This window comes from Pipistrellus kuhlii, unplaced genomic scaffold (assembly GCF_014108245.1).
Source record: "Pipistrellus kuhlii isolate mPipKuh1 unplaced genomic scaffold, mPipKuh1.p scaffold_m20_p_1, whole genome shotgun sequence".
Taxonomy (NCBI): domain Eukaryota; kingdom Metazoa; phylum Chordata; class Mammalia; order Chiroptera; family Vespertilionidae; genus Pipistrellus; species Pipistrellus kuhlii.
In genome coordinates, this window is record NW_023425404.1 from 67233187 (window position 1) to 67252465 (window position 19279).

Consider the following 19279-nt stretch of genomic DNA (forward strand, 5'->3'; position numbering starts at 1 on the left):
GAAAAGGAAATTCATTTCAGTTTGTAACATTGCAAGGATTGCTGCAGACACAAAGTGAATCAAGTTTCCCTTCAGATTATGTGGGTGGTATTTCTTCTCTTCCCTATTGGAATAATTCTTTGCTTACAGCTGTGGCGTCCAAACTCAAATATTGCCTTTTTTCAGAATGGTTTTGAAAAGCGGGTCCCCATTTTACTGTTGTTTGTGGATAATAAAATCACAAATTTCATTAAGTATCAAAAAGAATGTTGAATAAAATATCAGTGTGAAAGAAGTGACAATTTAGGATATATCGATAATAAATGAAAATTATTCAATGAATATTCATCAATTACTTGACTTTGCATATTGTGTATAGGCTTCAGGGAAAGAATGTACTATAGTCTGTGTGTTGAAATCTCAAACTTTATTGCTTCCCACTGCTTTATTTTTTCAACATAGGAAGAGATACACATTACCAAATACAGAGGACATATTTTTAAATGTTAAATCGGTGTTGTAGTCCAGCCAATCTGTATTTGTAATTTATATTATCAAACCATTTTAAAAAGATAAAACACAAGACTTTAGATCAATTATTTATTCCATTCCTTTTTTAAAAAAAAATAGACATTTGCAATTTTATGTTTACAAGAGGACATATGATTCATGTACTTCCATGAAATAAAGTTCTCTACAATTAAACCTACAGTGCAAAACATCAGCTGAAAATTATTTACTATAAAACTTCCAATTACAGTTTTACTACTTTAGGTATTATTTTCACAGTTGAGAAATATAATGCAGCAAAAGTTGCGTGTGCTTCTTTGCCTCCAACTACAACATAAAGTTGCTCTTCCATGTCATGTTTCTTAAAAGAACTCTGAAATAAGTTTCATCCAGAGCCTCTGAATTATTCTCTTTCCCTAATGGTTTGTGTTTTTCTCCAGCAGAATGGCTGGGAAAGTCCTACTGCACTTAATCTAATTAGAAATTTTTTAGAGAGGTTACCAGTTCTCACTCATTGATTAAAAACGGTACCATCTCCAGAGGCATAGAGACAAAATAAAAACTAAAACAAACAAGAAAGGAAGGAAGGAAGGAAGGAAGGGAGGGAGGGAGGGAGGGAGGGAGGGAGGGAGGGAGGGAGGGAGGGAGGGAGAGAGAGAGAGAGAGAGAGAGAGAGAGAGAGAGAGAGAGAGAGAGAGAGAATGAATGAAAGAAAGAAAGAAAGAAAGAAAGAAAGAAAGAAAGAAAGAAAGGAAAGAAAGAAAGAGAAAGAAAAAGGATGATCCCTTTTAAAGTTCCAGAAATGAACATAAATGTTCATATTCTGGTACATTAACAGTTTGTTCCAGTACATTGATATTTTATGTGGAAGTCCTACTCTGCAATTAATATGCCTGATGCAAATTGAAAAACCCATAATCTATCCTTCTCTGTTGGAATGTAAGAGTATATTATTATTGAGAAGCTACAGGATACCAGAGCCATTTTTTAAACTTGAGTGCTCATTACCTTAAATCTGCATATAAAACAGTTTTGCATTCAGACGAGGTAATACATAACGAAATATATTGTGGTGCACATAAAAAAAGTGCTCCAAATAAAAACGACCTGTGGGCTTCCTTTGTAGGAGAATTTATGCCTTCCTAGGCTTTCGGGATTAATGATAGCTAGCAGCGATGGAGGAGGGATGAGCATTAAAACACTATGCCTAACTTTCCTGACTGCCCCAAGGCTACAGGACAAACTGAATTGTCTACATCTCTTTAAAGATGAGAACTAGGTATTTATCATTAAGCAAATAGCTATTTCTGGATTGCATCTGATTTTGTGACATTAGTATTCAGAATATTCCTTATAGTTTTAAAGGAGAAAAGACAACCTGAATAGAATTAGGAGAGAAGAAATAAATCTTTTGTTTCCAACAGCTCAGAGAGCCTCTTTCTGGCTTCTTGTTTCCGAAATTATGTATACAGTTCCACAGGACTTAGAGTTCTGCTACAGTCTAATATAATTGACCAAGTCCAAGAAACTAATGAAAGTTTTATTGTCAGTATTAACCACATGTCACTAAAGAGATCAAGCCTGTAACTCAGGCATGATATGTTCTCAAAAATTTAAAGAGCCCATGAATATAGGTGTGTGTGGGTTTTTTTTTTTTGTTTTTTTTTTTTTTTTTCCTTCATGGATCTCTCCTGAATCTGTTCAATGCACTTGATTCCTGTTTATTTTAATTCACTTGAAAACTGTTCAATTCATTTAGTTGCATCACCACCATCTGAGATCAGGGCCCGTAGGATTTTGGCTCTTGCCTGGATCCCTCTTTTTAATTCTCTCTTCTCCATCACTAAGGACATTCAATGCTTTCTACTGGCAGTTACTGTATAACTGTTCTCTTTCACTTACCAAGTGATAACATTCTTGAAGCAAGAATCTATGTGATATGGCCTGCATCTTCCAAAAGAAGTAGTCAAACTGATTATCATGTGATTCACTCACAATACATTTCAGTTGGGAAAAAATAGCTTTATATTTATCCACTTTGGAGCTCTCATTTCATCTCCAGAATAAAAAAATAAAAATAAATAAAAATAAATTTAAAAAAGGAATACATTATGACACTTAGGACTGTCATATGATAATCTTCATGGGCAAGAGTAGTTTTGACCTGCAGCTGTTCTCATGTAGTAGAGTAGGACAAAAAAATCAGCTCAAGTCTCCGATAATATCAGAAAAAAGGGACACTTTGGGAACTATGTAAAATCAAATAACTTTATTTTACTAATAAAGAAATTGACATATGTAAAGACCATCAATGTGGTCAGATCACATGGTAATTTAGTTGTGGAACCAAATTTCTTTATTCTCATTGCAATGTTTTGTATGTTTTTTAAAAAAACATATTTTTATTGGTTTTAGAGAGGAAGAGAGAAATAGAAACATCATGAGAGAGAATCATTGATGGGCTGCCCCCTGCACACCCCCTGCTCGGGATCAAGCCTATAACTCAGGCATGTGCCCTGACAGGGAATCGAACTTAACCTCATGGTTCATAGGTCGAGGCTCATCCCACTGAGCCACCATCGGGCACAGTGCATTTTTTTTAATTCTATAATGTTGCTACTACCATTAAAAAATATATGTATACTAGATAATATTAATGCAATTTCACATTCATTCAAAAGTAATTGTATATGTCAGGCAAATACACACACACACACACACACACACACACACACACGTAAACACACATGCTGTAACACACATGCTGTGGCTTAATAAAATAGGTCTGGGTGGTTAACATGTTTTCCACTAGTGCAAATGCCTCAAGAGGGCTAAAGAGATCATTTATGTGAAAGCTCCTTTGATAAAGTTCATATTTCTCAAATTGACTAATACATAATCATTACTCAAAATATATGTTAGGAAGAAAGTAAAAATGAAAATGCAAAAATTAAGAGAAAAAAAATAAAAGAGGGGAAAGATTTTTCCACAGATCAAACTAATTGCATATGTATTTGTAATCAGAAAATAAAATTGACTGCCATGTGATTTAACTCATGCTACAATGACTTTCACAATGAGAACTGTCTTTTAATGACCTTCCACAATGTTTGACATTTTCCCTATTAAACAAACAAACAAACAAACAAACAAAAAACCTTTGACTTAAGATACTGTGTCTTATGACATCTTTGTTTAAAATAAATTAAAATTAAAGGAGGAAGGTAGATAATATACCAATCCTGCAGTGAATTGCAGAGAATTGGGGCAGGAGAAAAGAAACTGGAAATAGTTGTCTTGAAGTATAGCTAAATCATTTCACTTAGACATGAAGAGAGTATTCTGATGTAAATGACATTACCTATAACACCAGGGGGAGTTGAGAAATTGCCTTCCCATGACAATTTTAAAAATAGTACAGCTTTGCAGCTGGCTAGGGTGGTAGAGATAAAGATGTTGGCAAGATAAATCCTTAAGGACAAATCCAAACATTAAATTGTTCTTTCCATTGGAATGATTTGTTTTTTATATAGGTAATTATTTTGTATATTTCATGAAATTGTTTTCAAAATGTCTGTGAATATCATGAGTATAGTTTTAAAGACAAGTAATGTTTTCAATAGCATTATAAAAGTTATTTGCAACAACCAAAGCTGGACTGGTGCCATAATGGAAAAACTTGTACTCTTTTATTATTAAAAATTTATATAAATTAGCATATAAATATATATGCATAATTCACTAACATAGAATGCAAATAAATAAGGGAGGGAGCTTGAAATGATGAACAGCTGTTCTTTTTAAACTTTGTTGGGATAACATTGGTTAATAATATTTTTTAAGTTTCAAGTGTACAATTCTGTAATACATCATCTGTATATCACATTTCATGCTTACTATCCAAAGTCTAGTTTAGGAGTGTCGAACTCAATCAGAGAAGGGGCCAAAATCTAAAATCCAGCCTAAATCGCGGGCCGAATGGTTTACTGAACAGTCATAAACTGTCATTGTGATGGAAACTCAGCGGAGTGCAGTGATGACAGCGCGGTGCGGGCCACATTGCAAGGCCTGGCGGGACGGATTTGGCCCGCGGGCCTTGTGTTTGACACATGTGGTCTAGTTCCTGTTGCCGTATATTTGACCCCTTTGATTTCTTTATCTTCTCTGAAATGAAATCCCCTTTCTCCCTGATAATCATTGTACTGTTGACTATACCATGAGTGAAACAAGTCAAATATAGAAAAAACAGTACATAAAGAGAAAGATTGGTGAATAAAAAAAGAATAGGAAATCCAGAAACAGATAAATAGTACATCTCAAATCAGTGAGAGAAAATGAGTTACCATTGTGTGGAAAAATAATGTAAATGGACCCATACCTTTTATTGCTTATGATAAGATTGTTTCCAATGTTTTTCAACATTAAATATAGACAAGTAAATCCATAAAGGCTCTAGAAGAAAACATCAACAATTTCCTGAAAGCGGTTAGGGTCCATCATTATGACTAGAAGTCTAGAAGCCATTGATCAAAAATAAAAATATGTAAATACATTAAAAATAAACTTATTTATAGGAGAGCAATGGTGTAAACACAGTGAGACTACAATACTAAGACACATTTTCTTCTTATATAATACTAGAGGCCTGGTGCACGAAATTGGTGCACAGGGGCAGTGGGGTGGCAGGTTGTCCCTCAGCCTAACCTGCACCCTCTGCAATCTGGGATCCCTCTCACAATCCAGGACTGCTGGCTCCCAACTGTTCACCTGCCTGTCTTCCTGATTGGCCCTAACCACTTCTGCCTGTCAGCCTGATCATCCCCTCTCCACTCCCTTACCAGCCTGATTGATGTCTAACTGCTTCCCTGCCAGCCTGTTTATACCCCCAACTTCCCTCCCCTGCTGGCCATCTTGTGTCCACATGGGGGCAGGATATTTGACCACATAGGGGCAGCTATCTTAATCTTGTGTGTTGGAGTGATGGTCAATCTGCATATTACTCTTTTAGATAGGATAATTTCTATAATAATTGAAGTGTTTGAAGAAATTTATGAGCAAAAGTTTCATGACTCAAAAGAAAAATAGGCAAGTTTAACAATTTATAAAAAAGTAAATGCATTGCTCTTTAGCCACCTGAAAAATATCGTATTTTTCGGACCATAAGACGCTCCGGACCATAAGACACACCAGTTTTTAGAGAAGGGAAATGAAGAAAAAAATATTCTGAAACAAATAGTGTCCTAAAATATTTTATGTGCATTAAAACCCAACATCACAATCATAAACACATGTAATCAACCCTGTAAAGTAAACAGCAGCATTTACAATAGAACCATTTTAGAGCCGGGCAAGCACACACAGACCACACAGAGCCAGGCAAGTAAAAAAACTTTTTTTTTAAAGTATATGTGTAGGCTATATTTGGACCATAAGACGCAGGGACTTTTCCCCCCCACTTCTGGGGGAAAGAAAGTGCGTCTTATGGTCCGAAAAATACGGTACTTAAGTTCAGTCATAATAAGAAAAACTATAATAAAAATTATACTTTGGTAATGTTCTTTCCCCAATCAGAATGATATATCATTTGATAACACCAACTTCTACAACATCTAGAGAAACAGGTGCTTCCTTCCCTACAAACCATGGTTGGAGTATAAATTGGTATATATCTTTGCGGGCAATATCTACCAAAATGAAAAGTTCATGTTTATATTTCCCATTAATTGCACCTTAGGCAAATAATTGTAAATAACTACTTACATGTGAAATGACTTATTTATTAATGTTTTCATTGGAGAAAAATAATTATTAGCTCAAAATAATATCACCTATACTGTTTTACTTAGGTAAATGACACTTCCCTTTGATGAAATATTCTGTAGCTATAAAAAGTAATGAGAGCCAAAACCGGTTTGGCTCACTGGATAGAGTGTCGGCCAGTGGACTAAAAGGTCCCAGGTTCGATTCCGGTCAAGGGCATGTACCTTGGTTGAGGGCACATCCCCAGTAGGGGGTGTGCAAGAGACAGCTGATCAATGAATCTCTCTCATCGATGTTTCTAACTCTCTATCCCTCTCTCTTCCTCTCTGTAAAAAATAAATAAAATAGCTGAGACCGGTTTGACTCAATGGATAGAACGTCGGCTTGGGGACTGAAGGGTCCCGAGTTCGATACCAGTCAAGGGCATGTACCTTGGTTGCGGGCATAACCCCAGTAGGGGGTGTGCAAGAAGCAGCTAATCGATGACTCTCTCTCATCGATGTTTCTGACTCTGTATCTCTCTCCCTTCCTCTCTGTACAAAATCAATAAAATATATTTAATAAATAAATAAATAAATATATATTTTTTTAAAAAAGTAATGAGAAGTCTCTCTAGATATATTAACATGGAAAGCTCTTCAAGAAATAGTTTAATGAAAAAAGGCAAGGTACAAAAAGGACATATACCATGCTGACAAAGAAGGGAAATTATTTATATTACTAGAGGTCTGGTATACAAAATTTATGCACGGGTGGGGGGGAGACAGGGGGGAGATGGGGTGGTGGTGTCCCTCAGCCCAGCCTGCACCCTCTCCAATCTGGGACCCCTCGATGGATGTCCAACTGCCTGTTTAGGCCCAATCCCTGTGGAATCGGGCCTAAACGGATAGTCGGACATCCCTCTCACAATCCAGGACTGCTGCCTCCCAACTGCTCGCTTGCCTGCCTTCCTAATTCCCCCTACCTGCTTCTGCCTGCCAGCCTGATCACTCCCTAACCACTATCATGCCAGCTTAATTGATGTCTAATTGTTCTCCTGCCAGCCTGATTCCATGGGATCAGGCCTAAACAGGCAGACATCCCTCAAGGGGTCCCAGATTGGAGAGGGTGCAGGCTGGCTGAGGGATACCACCACCCCCTCCCACCCACTGTGCACAAATTTCCTGCACTGGGCCTCTAGTCTATAATAATAAAAGCTTAATCTGCAATTTGACCAAATAGCCAAACAGTGGAACAACCATCTAGACCACCATGCTATGATACCCACTGCTGGCACCAAGCCAGCCAAGGAGGGTGCATTGTGATTGATTGGGGGCCTGGCCATCACTCCATAATCTCCCCACAGAAGGCGGCCCATGCCCCAGGTAGGGGTGATTGATTGGGGGCTCCATAGAACCAGGCAACTGAGGGGGTATGGCAGCAGACACAAGCAGTGCCAGGCCAAGGTGGTTGTGGGTGGGGGTCGGAGCTGTGGGGCTGTGAGGCAACAGAGACAGCGAAGGCCCACCCTTGAACAAATTTCATGCATCGGGCCTCTAGTGTAAATATATTATCTACTCAGAAATTAAAATAATGTTCACTTGTTCCCCTGTACCTAATAATATCCATTTTTTTTAATTTCTCTATTGATTAAGATATTACCTATGTGTCCTTATCCCCCCATTATGCTCCCTAACTCACCCCCTCCATTCATGCCCTCATCCCCCTGTCGTCTTTGTCCATTGTTTAGGTTCATATGCATGCATACAAGTCCTTTGGTTGAGCTCTCCTTTTTAGCCCCAACCTCCCTTACTTTCCCTCTGAGTTTTGACTGTCTGATCAATATTTCTCTGTCTCTGGATCTGTTTTTGTTCATCAGTTTATGTAGTTATATTCCATAAATGAGTGAGATCATGTGCTACTTATCTTTCTCTGACTGGCTTATTTCACTTAGCAGAGAAGTGGATTAAAAAACTATGGTACATCTACACAATGGAATACTACACTGCGGTAAAAAAAAAAAAAAAAAAAAAAAAATAGGAGTTCTTACCATTTGCAACAGCATGGATAGAACTGGAAAGCATTATCCAATTTCTTTAGCATAATAAATAATATCCAAATTTATAGCCCTTAACAATTGTTCCAGTACTATTTCTTCTTTCTTAAACCACCTAGTCTTCAGACTCTTTAGTACCTTAAATTTGCCTAGCATTTTTCTACCTAAGTGACTTTGCACAAATATTCTTTCATTATCTTTTCCTTCTATTATTACATGTTGAAACCCTACATATCTTTCATGATACATCTCAAGGGATAGCTCTTTTAAGTAGTTTTCTCTGATGACCCAAGTAGAAATGATATTTTTGCCTCATAAAAATCCCTAGTACAGTGTACACTCTTCTACACATAAGACATATTCTTTCTATCCATGATATCTGTCTTTGAAAATCCTTAAGACCCAGGACGCTTTCATCCATATTTTTCAAATTATTAGGTGCAGGATACTATGCTAGACACCACATTTTCTTAAAAGTTTTAGCTTAATGAGTAAAAAATAATTTTAAATGGAATGGTAAATTGTTCTAAATTATACATTAAGAAATAACATCAGTGGTATTTTCCACCAATAAAACAGTTGAGAGTTGAATAGATGATTAAAAAGATGACTTTCAATGAAATTGTTAATGGACTCTGGAGAGAGATGTCTAAGGGGGTTAAAAAACACAGTAAAGAATCAGGTACTTAATTTGTCATCATTTTTAAAATTTTTAAAATCCAGGGACATCACTGAAGACCTAAGCATGACATTGCTTTTCTGGTGGCTGTAGTTCATATTAAATGATGAAATTTCAAGACATTCCTAGAGTTTGATATTTTCTTCTTGGAAATATAACATTAATTCCCACACAGAAAGAATAGTTCTGGTCATGTTTGCTTAGTTCCAAATCTATGTTTAATTCATTAACAAATACTTGATACCTAATATATTATAAAGTTAAAGAGAACTCTACGATATACTATAAAATTTTCTGATTCTGCTAACTATATCTTAGTTATATAATATAATGTGATTTTATAGAAAATGTCCTTGTTTAAGGAAATACTCAAGTATTTGGGTTAAATGGGCATATAATCTCCAATTTACTTACAAATAGTTTGAAAGGGAAAGAGAATACATCAAATGGATTGATGACAATACATCAACATGTAATCAAGCAGGAATCTGGAAAAAAGATGAATGGGAGTTCCTTCTACTATTTTTTCAACTTTTTGTAAATTTTAAATTATAACAAAATAAGAATTGCACAAGTATATGTGTATATGCACATGAGTATAAATAGTCAGGAAAATTGAATCTACAATGTTAAAATTCAGGCTATTGCTCTCTTTGGTGGTAGACGTAGTATTGGGTATAAATGGTAACAAGATGGGAGTGTTAAAATTTTATTTTTTCCTTTCTATATTTTATTATTATTGTTAATTTTTTTATGAACACCAAGGTTGCTTCCATATCTTGGCTATTGTAAACAATACTGTAATGAACATAGGGTGCAAGTATTTTTTTGGATTCTTGTTTTCATCTTATCAGGTAAATCCTAGAAGTGGAATCAGTGGGTTATACATTGTTTTTATTTTTTGAGGAATTTTTATACTGTTTTACCACATTAATTTATAATCTCATTAATAGTGCAAGAGGTTTCCTTTTTCTCCACATCCTCATGAACACTTGTTATTTGTCCTTTTTATAATAGTAATTGGCATGTGTAAGGTGATAGCTCATTATGGTTTGGATTTCTATTTCCTCAGTGATTAGTGATGTGGGGCATCTTTCATGTGCTGGTTGGCCATCTATATGTCTTCTCTGAAGAAATGTTTATTCAGATCCTCTGGACACGTTTTAATCGAATTGTTGGTCGTTTTGATGTTGAGGTGTATGAGTTCTTTTTATATTTTGATTATTAACCCATTATCAGATATGCCATTAGAAGAGACATAATGTAAATATCTGTGTTTTTCGATGTTCTTGACCCACAGGTTGAGAACCCCACTGCTGTAGAGCCTAAGACCATCAGAAAACACGGATGTTTACATTATGATTCATAACAGTAGCAAAATTACAGTTATGAAGTTGCAACAAAAATAATTTTATGGCTGGGGGTCACCACAACACGAGGAACTGTGTTAAAGGTTTGCGACATTAGAAAGGTTGAGATCCACTGCTCTAGGGCCTTGTATTCTTTTTCCTAAGGAGGGATCCCACATTTTATAAACTTCAACAACTTACACAAAGGCTGGATCTGTTCCTTTAACAAATGGTTTAGAAAATGACAAGCACCTTATGATTTTACTCATATGTGGAAGTTAACGAACAAACTGTTCTACCAAGCAAAATAGAGACAGACTCATAGAAAGCAGGCAGACAGCTCTGGGGGCAGGCGCAGGGTTAGGGTGGTGGGATTGAGCAAAAAAGATTAAAAAGAAAAGAGAAGTCATAGACAGGGACAACAGTGATGATTGTGGTATAAGAGGATATAGAGAGGATAAATGGCGATGAAAAATTAAATTAAATTAAAAAAATAAAAATGGATGAAATGAATTTTAATTGGATAACCAGGAGTGGGGCAGACCTAAAATGAAATGAATATATGTCAAAGGCCCCCAAATCACATATTCACTTCCTCTGGTGGAAATGGAGATAGAAACCAAAACGATGTTTTGCAACATAAAATGCAATAAATCCACATTACATCTGAATCTACATTATACCTCATTGACTGATTTTCAGAGGACAAGAAACACGTCTACTGCCTGCCTAGTGCTTAGCAAAAAGCCTGACATAATGTAGCTGAACAATAAATATTTATAAAATTGATGAATAATCATTTCTCTGGCCCACCATTACCCCATGTATTGAAAATCTATAACATGCCACTGAGTCTAGTAAATTCTCACATCTTCCTAGGACAGAAAATAAAGATTACAGTGGTGGGAGGCTCAGCCCTGGCTGGTTTGGCTCAGTGGTTAGAGTGCTGGCCTGTAAACTTAAGGGCTGCGAGTTCAATTCCTGGTCAAGGGAGCATACCTCAGTTGCAGGTTCCCAGTTTTGGTAGGGGTGCGTAAGGGAGGCAACCAATTGATGTATCTATCTCATGTCTATATTTCTCTCTGTCTAGCCCTCCTCCCTCAGTTCTACTCTCTGTAGAAATAAATAGAAAAAAATATCCTCGAGTGAGGATTAAAACAAACAAACAAACAAACAAACAATGGCAGGAGGCTCTGAGATTCACCATAAGTGATAAGCAACGCAAAGAGACAAGAGGAGCAAACCTGGAAGACTCTATGATACTCTTTTACAAATAATTCCTATTCATAATCAACTGCTTATTAAAAAAGATTCCAGGGCTTCACTTCTTCTGAGGCTTTTACATATTTTTTTCTGCAATAAAGGATAAATTATTTACTCTTGATTTGGGCACATGTCAAAAAGTAAAAAAAAAAGAACTAAATGAACAGTTACGTTTCAGCTGTGGCTTAATTCTCAAATTTTTGGTCCCAAGATGCTCATGCAGGTTTACCCTCTGCCGATCGACCTCTTACAATCCTTCTGTCAGCATTTTGAATGCTACTGATTTTATCAGTAATATTTGCAATAGAGATCAGGCAGGCCAATAATGTCAGTGTGCCCTCTGACTCACAAATTTCCCTTCTTTTCTGGCTTTTCGCCCTGAGTTCACATATCATGGCATCTATATCCCAAACTGCAGTAAGCAAAATCCAACCCTGAGTAAAGGAGAAAAGCAAATCCTACAGGACTATTGCTAGCTTGTTTACATTATAGATCTAGAAGCTGAAATCAACAGAAAGCGTAAATAAAATGTCTTCTTTTCTGTAAAGACATATTGCACATTTAGATTCCTAGTCTAAATGCAGTCCTTTATCTGTTGCTGGTACAGCATTGTTATCAAAGGATCAACGTGGCTATAGCTCTCAGAACAGTCACCAGTCTAGCAATGCTTTTTCCTGGGGCTTATTCCTATTGCTTATTCCATCTACTGGCTTGTTGAAATTGGGGTGGACCTGAAGATGCTAGGAGCTCAGGCCAACCTGATCTACCACACTGGTGAGCTGCATAAATACTTCAGATCCTTGTTATCACTGGTTATTACTGCTAATCCAGCAGAATGCAAACAGAGACCCACGCTGCCTTCGCTGTGAAAGCACAGCAAACCACTTCCAGCAATGAAGCAAATGCAAATCCTCTTGTTGCTGATCTCCCAGAGTGTAATGGCCTGAAAATCAATGCAGGGATAGGTTTTCCTGCTTTCCCTAAGCTTCCGTCTGGGGATGATGATGACAGTAATGAGGGTATTTTATTATGCAGTTAGAGTAAGAAAACAAAAACAAAACACAAAAACCAAGATGTAAAAGATAAATCAATAACATATTTGTGGCAGCCTTGCTGTTTGCTTTGGCTTTAAAAATATTTTGCTTATTTTTCTTGGCAGCTGCAGTCAGCATAGAGTGAAACCTTAATCACATCTTTGCACTGTAACATATTAACAAAGGTGAAATTAATAGACATATTAAGCAAGGCATATTTCTATAGCATCATTAATATGCTTCCGAATTCTAAAGTAAATGTGTTTTTATTCCAACACATTGGAATTGGACTTGTGTCAAGATGTTCCCACTGTCAAAGGCACGAGGAGGTTAAAATGGCTCTATGTAGGGTAGTAACCTCAGGAGAAAAAGAACAAAGTAATAGAAAATAAGCAGCAAGTGTTTGTTTTTGTTTTTTCAATCATTTGTATGATAAGCTTGTAATATGCTGGTTTCATTGCAGCAAGTGTAAAAGGGAAATAAGTATGTGTTCAGCTCATTGCTAGACAAAGCACTAAGCATGTATGTTGTAAGAAATTCAATATCCCTTCTTTCCCCTACAAAAAAAAAAAAAAAGATTTCACATATAATAAATCAGAGACTTCAGATGTCTTTGTGACTTGAGTACAATTTCCTTTCTCTTTGTTTTTTTCTTTTATTTTTGCCTAAGACTTAGAGAGTGCATAATAAAATTGTAAAGCCAAAACTATTTTCTGGTTAATTTTAAAACATAAAGAACAGATAATTATGACACTTCATAAATTTGAAAAACAAACTTTTATAAACCAAATATTTTACTTACCTGGATAATAATCCACTTCTGATTGGGAGCAATTAATAAGTTTGAATAAATGAAAAATAATTTTTACAGTGCAACAAAAAGCTTTCATGAATTATCTTATTTACTTCACATACTTAATTACTATAATTTGCACAAAATCTAAGTTAGAATGTAATTATTTTCTCTTCAAAGGAATCACAATAGATTTTTTTTTAATTAAAAAGGAGAGGACATAAAGTTATTCTATGACCGTACACCATTATTTGTCCTTTTGGTAGAGAAGATTTATTTAAGAATATCAATGGTTAAACACTAAGAGGCAAAAACAAAAACAATGTTAAATTTTATAACAGAAAAGTGGATATAAAGATCAAGCATTTTTCTTTATTTATAATTATGTTGCTTTATAATATTTATAAAATGCTTTTATAATCTGCCATTGCCGTTTATTCTCACAGAAATTCTGTGAGCTGAGCAAGGAAGCTGTTTTTGTCTCCCTTTTACCTCTATAAAAATAAGTCTCAGAAGGAATATACTCCCCAGAATTATATAATGATTAACAGCCAGAGATAGTATTTCCATATTTGATTCCCCCCCCCCATTATACCCTTGCTTTTGGGTGTGCTTATTTCATTTCACTGTTCATAACTTTCATATTTGTTTTCTTGTAGCAAAGTAGTTGACAAACTTCATTTTGAGGGAATAGAAATGAGGAACTGGAAACCTCCAACTGCTGATGTTTGTCATTGGCTGTGTGATAATTCAGAAAAGTGCAACCAATATATTCATCAGAGATTCATCTTATAGGAGGTGGCTATAAATCTTTAGATTAATCAGTAATTTATTAAATTTCTGAATTTTTAAAATTATTGAAATAAATTGAATAAGTAGGATTAACTTAAAAGAAAATGGGATGAGAGATTTTGATAGCAGAGAAGTTTTAAAGCAGACTAAGCTACACTTTCTCTGATATATTGGACAATTAACATGATATGTGCTCCTTCCATGAATATAATACTGGAAATGTCACAAAAATACAAGAAGGCTGATGCATCAAATTCTAAAATACATGAGAAGCTCTTGGAATTATTAACTAAAGTGAGGTCTGTGCGTGGTGGATGAAGAACCGAGACAAGCAGAAAATTAAGCTCTAAGGGCATCAAAATAAGGCAAGGATTTTTAGTTTTACCAATTTATTTTCCTTGCTTTCATCCCCCCACGGCGCCCTCATTCAAAAGTTAGAGTACCCATGATGTGCAGAGTATTCTTCTAAGTAATAGAATACAATAGACTAATTAGAGTGAAAGGGAAGGCAAAGGGAAATAAGAAGAGAGATGAGATATTAGGACAAGAAAAAAACCAATCAGGTGAAATAAATCCAGAGATATATGTTACCCACCATGATAAGAATGTACTCTAACAAATGCATGACTAAGTCAATTCTTGAATGAATGAATGAATGAATGAATGAAGATAAGTAATACTTGATTGGTTACTTCCATGAGATACTTCAGGATTTGTCCAATCACTGTAAGCTCCCATTACCCCACTTTTTTTATTCTTGGGAGATGGAGTCATTTCTGTTTTATTGAGATAATCCATGAGCATCTATGAGGAGTTCTTTCATATATCTATATATAGTTCTTTCCATTTCACATTTTTCACATTCAGTTACCATCCATCCTTGAATGTTTAAGAAGCCCATTACCCAAACTTACCTTCTTACTAGAACTTTAAATCTAATCTCTTTCATCTTTAGCACCATATTGTTGCCTAGCAACTTCAAGCTGCTAATCTTTTGTGGTTCTTTTTTTACTAACTGCAGGCATATGTATCTACCATGAAAGACTTTAGTTAATATGACTAGTATATATATATATATATATATATATATATATATATATATATATATATATATATATATTTTTTACATTCTCACTAAGATCCTTGATGGTCTTACCAAGTTACTCAGAGGCTTCTAGAAGATTTTTGAGTGACCTTATAACTGTGGTTCTATATCCAGTAGTTTGCTTTCCTCTATTTCTTTCATTTGTGACACGTTTCTTTGTCTCTGCATTTTGGCTGCTTCCCTGTGTTGATAGAGTGGCCTTGTGTGGTAGGTGTTTTATAGGGCCCAGTGGCTCAGCCTCCCTAATTATCTGAGGTGGACAACTCTTGGTGTACCCTTTGTGGGCTGTGTGCACAGTCTTGTTGTAATTGAGCCTTGAATGCTATTGGTATCACAGGGAGGAATTGACCTCCAGGCCAATTGGCTATGAGGACCAGCTGTGACAAAATGGAAGAACTGCTGTGCAGGAGACACCCTTATGGGGTAGGACTTGCTTCAGTGGGGCTTTGGTGTTCACTGAGTCTTCTTGAGTGTGTCATTTATGGGTGTGAAGAGTTGTACTCTGGTATGGTCTCACACTGACCACTGAGTACACTGGCTCTTGGATCTCCAAGGAGGTGCAAAGTTAGCCACTGCCTGAGGCCATTCAGCAGGAGCTATAGAGAGATATTTAAGATTTCTTGGCTTTGTATGGTGTTTGGAAGCCCAGATGAGGCCCAGATGAGGCCCAGCTGTGAAGCAAGGCAGATTGCTGCTGCCAGGCCTTAGACCTTCTTTTTGGAAGCTTTGGGGCTCTCTGACCCAGCTGCAGTTTGACAGGTTTTAGGCTGAGAAAGGACAGGCCATTCATATGCAAAAGCCTCTGTGCACAGCTTGGGTGGGGTTGTAAATTGGGTGGGGAGGGGTCTCAGGGGATCACCAGGATGGAGCAAATAGCAATGGCTGCCAGTCAGCCCTACACCAGAGCATTCCTCGCATCTCCGCGTTCCATGCCCCCATGCAGGAACAATGATTGCTGTGAGCACCTCGGAGAGAAAGCCTTCTCGCATTCTGGCCTGATGCCAGATAGTCCAGTTTCTCCCCATATGAGTCTGGTCCCCAGAGTCTTGCCCAGAACTGGAGTTCAGAGCAATCAGGAGCTATTATCTCCCTCCTCCCGATTGAACAAAACAGAAAACAGCACACCTGATTGCCAGCCATTCAGCATATGCCTCCACACCTCCGCACCGCCTACCAATTTCAATGTACTTTTTTCTTTCCTTCTAGTTGTAGAACTCCCACTCAGCCAGCTTTCCCACAGTTATGGATGATAATTGTTGGGTCTTTTAGGTGTAGTTTTGATGTGGTTGTGAGAGGCAGCAAGTACAGATGTTTACCTATGGCACCATCTTGGTTCTCTCTTCTGACTACTTCTTTTTTTATGCTGTTTAATTTCTCACTGAGTTCACTTAGCATTTTTATAAACAGTGCTTTGAACTCTGCATCTAGTATAATGACTTTCTCCATTTTTGTTTAGTTCATTTCTAGAGTTTTGTTAAGTTCTTTCATTTGCTATGTGTTTCTTTGTCTCATTTTGGCAGCCTCTCTGTGTTTGTTTCTTTGATTAGGTAGAGCTTCTATGTCTCCAGGTCTTGGTAGAGTGGCCTATTGTAGTAGGTGTTCTGTAGGGTCAAGTGCACAGCCTCTCTGATCACCCAAGTTGGCATTATAATTCCCCCCCACCACCACCTCATGTGGGCTGTGTACACCCTCCTCTTGTAATTGAGCCTTGATTGCTTTTGGCACATCAATGGGAGGATTTATCCCCAGGCCAATCCATGAAAGGACTGTCTGCCACCATCAACCACTGAGGAGGATCAGCTGTGCAGGGTCTACCCCACAAAGCAGGACTTATTTCAGCAGGGTTCTTGAGCCTGCTGAGTCTTCCTTTGATTGTGTCACTGGAGAGGTGGTTGAATGATGTTTTGATGTGTTTGGAAGCTGTCTCCTGGGTATGCTGGCTCTGGGGCCTCCTGGGAAGTGAAGACTGCCCAACCCTGCAGAACAAAGATAATTGTATGGCTTTTATATCTGTGATCTGTAACCTCCAGTAATTTTCTATGAAGATTTAAAAGCCCAATCATTTTGGAATTTAGATAAGTATACACATTACAGATAGGATTCCATGATTCCTTGAAAGAGATACAATTTATGGAAATATTTTATTTTAAAAATAATCCATTGGAACTGAAAAATAAATTATACCACTTAAAACAAATTTGCCACTGCTCTGAATAATTCTGCAGATGTAATAAGATTCATTTTATAAGTAGTTTTACATTCTTGAAGTGGCAGATAATGTGGTAACATATCTAATATATATTACCTAATGAGCATTCACTAAAGTTAATCATCTCTATCATGGGTGAACATACTTCTTGGCCCTTTCATTAAAGAGGCATAGAATGATAAGCATCACCCTATGAGAACAGAAATGAACCCATTTAGACTTGAAACAATTTTGTACCAATAATGTGTACAATCTCTTTTACTTATATGTTCATAAAGTAGATTCACTCAGCAAAAGAGCATTTGGTACTAAAAACAGTGTAAAAAGTTTATGGAAGAGTTGCAGTTAAAATATATCTCACTGAAATATGAAGCTTTTAAAGTTTGATGTTTTTTACATTTTCCACATTTCATTTTTCCCCATCTCCATTTTCCGCTGTTATGAATGACTATCAATGATAGTCTTCATATGTGAATAGTTTAGGATGAAGTGAATATTACTCATTTTCAGAGTACCTACTCCTTGACCCTGCCTGCTGTGCCAATTGTGGGAGCAAGTTCCTCCATGATCCTGCTCAACTCTGCCAATTATGGAGTGCACAGGTCCTCAGATGCCTGGTATTAGATGGAGAAGATATGAGAAATTGTAGGCATATAGGAAAGGCTTTATTATAGACCAAGTATCCATTGCTAACAAAAAGCTATTAAACAAAATAGTTCTTCAAAATAGCCTCACAAAGCAGCAGTGCACTAGCTGTTTAACAACACATCTTTATACTCAGACAAAAGTGGGTTCTTGTCAAATAGTGGCATCAATATTTGGGTTTTATAAAGGTACGCCTGCACAGTGCATACAGTAAGATTGCTTGTTTTTGCGCCTGTGTGTGGAAAACTTGTCCTTATATCTGGCACACTTTGATTAGGATTCCCATACTCATTTTCTGGAAATAAGAATAATTTTATAGATTGAGGACTCAGAATATGTGGTATCATGAATGTAGAACTTTTCAGAGATAACTTTGGTTTCTAAAGTGTCTAATACAAACACTATTATTCACCATGATCTTTCAGGATTGGATTTATTTAATTGCAAATTTCATCTCTTTTATGGATGCCTTCACTCATTTATGTAAACACAATCTCTTATTTGTCTTTTCTTTTAAATACGTTTTTATTGCAGAGAAAAAGGGAGAAAAGGGGATAGAAACATCAATGAGAGAGAATCATTTGTTGGCTACTTTCTGCATACCTCCTACTCCAGATCAAGAATTGAACCATAACCTCCTGATTCATAAGTTGATGTTCAACCACTGAGCTACCACAGCTAGGCACAATCTCTTATTTTTCCATTAGTTTGCCCTCCATATGAAGCTATTAGTCTGTTTATCATATTTCTATTAAGGTTTTCATTATCTGTCAATTTTGGAATAATTTTAGATTTATAGAAAGTTGCAACATTGTATAGCGAGTTCCCTTATACCCCCTTTACTCAGTTCTCTCATTGGTTACATTTTTAGAAGCTGTAGTACAATACAAAAAAACAGGAAATTAACATGTATTAAATGTGTATGTATAGTCCTATGTCTTTTGCCACATGCATATTACTGTAACCACAACACCACTATCAAAATACTGAACACTTCTGGTGAAGTGTAAAATCCTAGTTCCCTCAAAGTCTCTTTATCCACATTGCTTATAATTTTTAAAAAGTGTTGTCTTTAGGTACATTGACAACCACATTAATGCTATATTTTCTGTTTGTAGTCAAACAT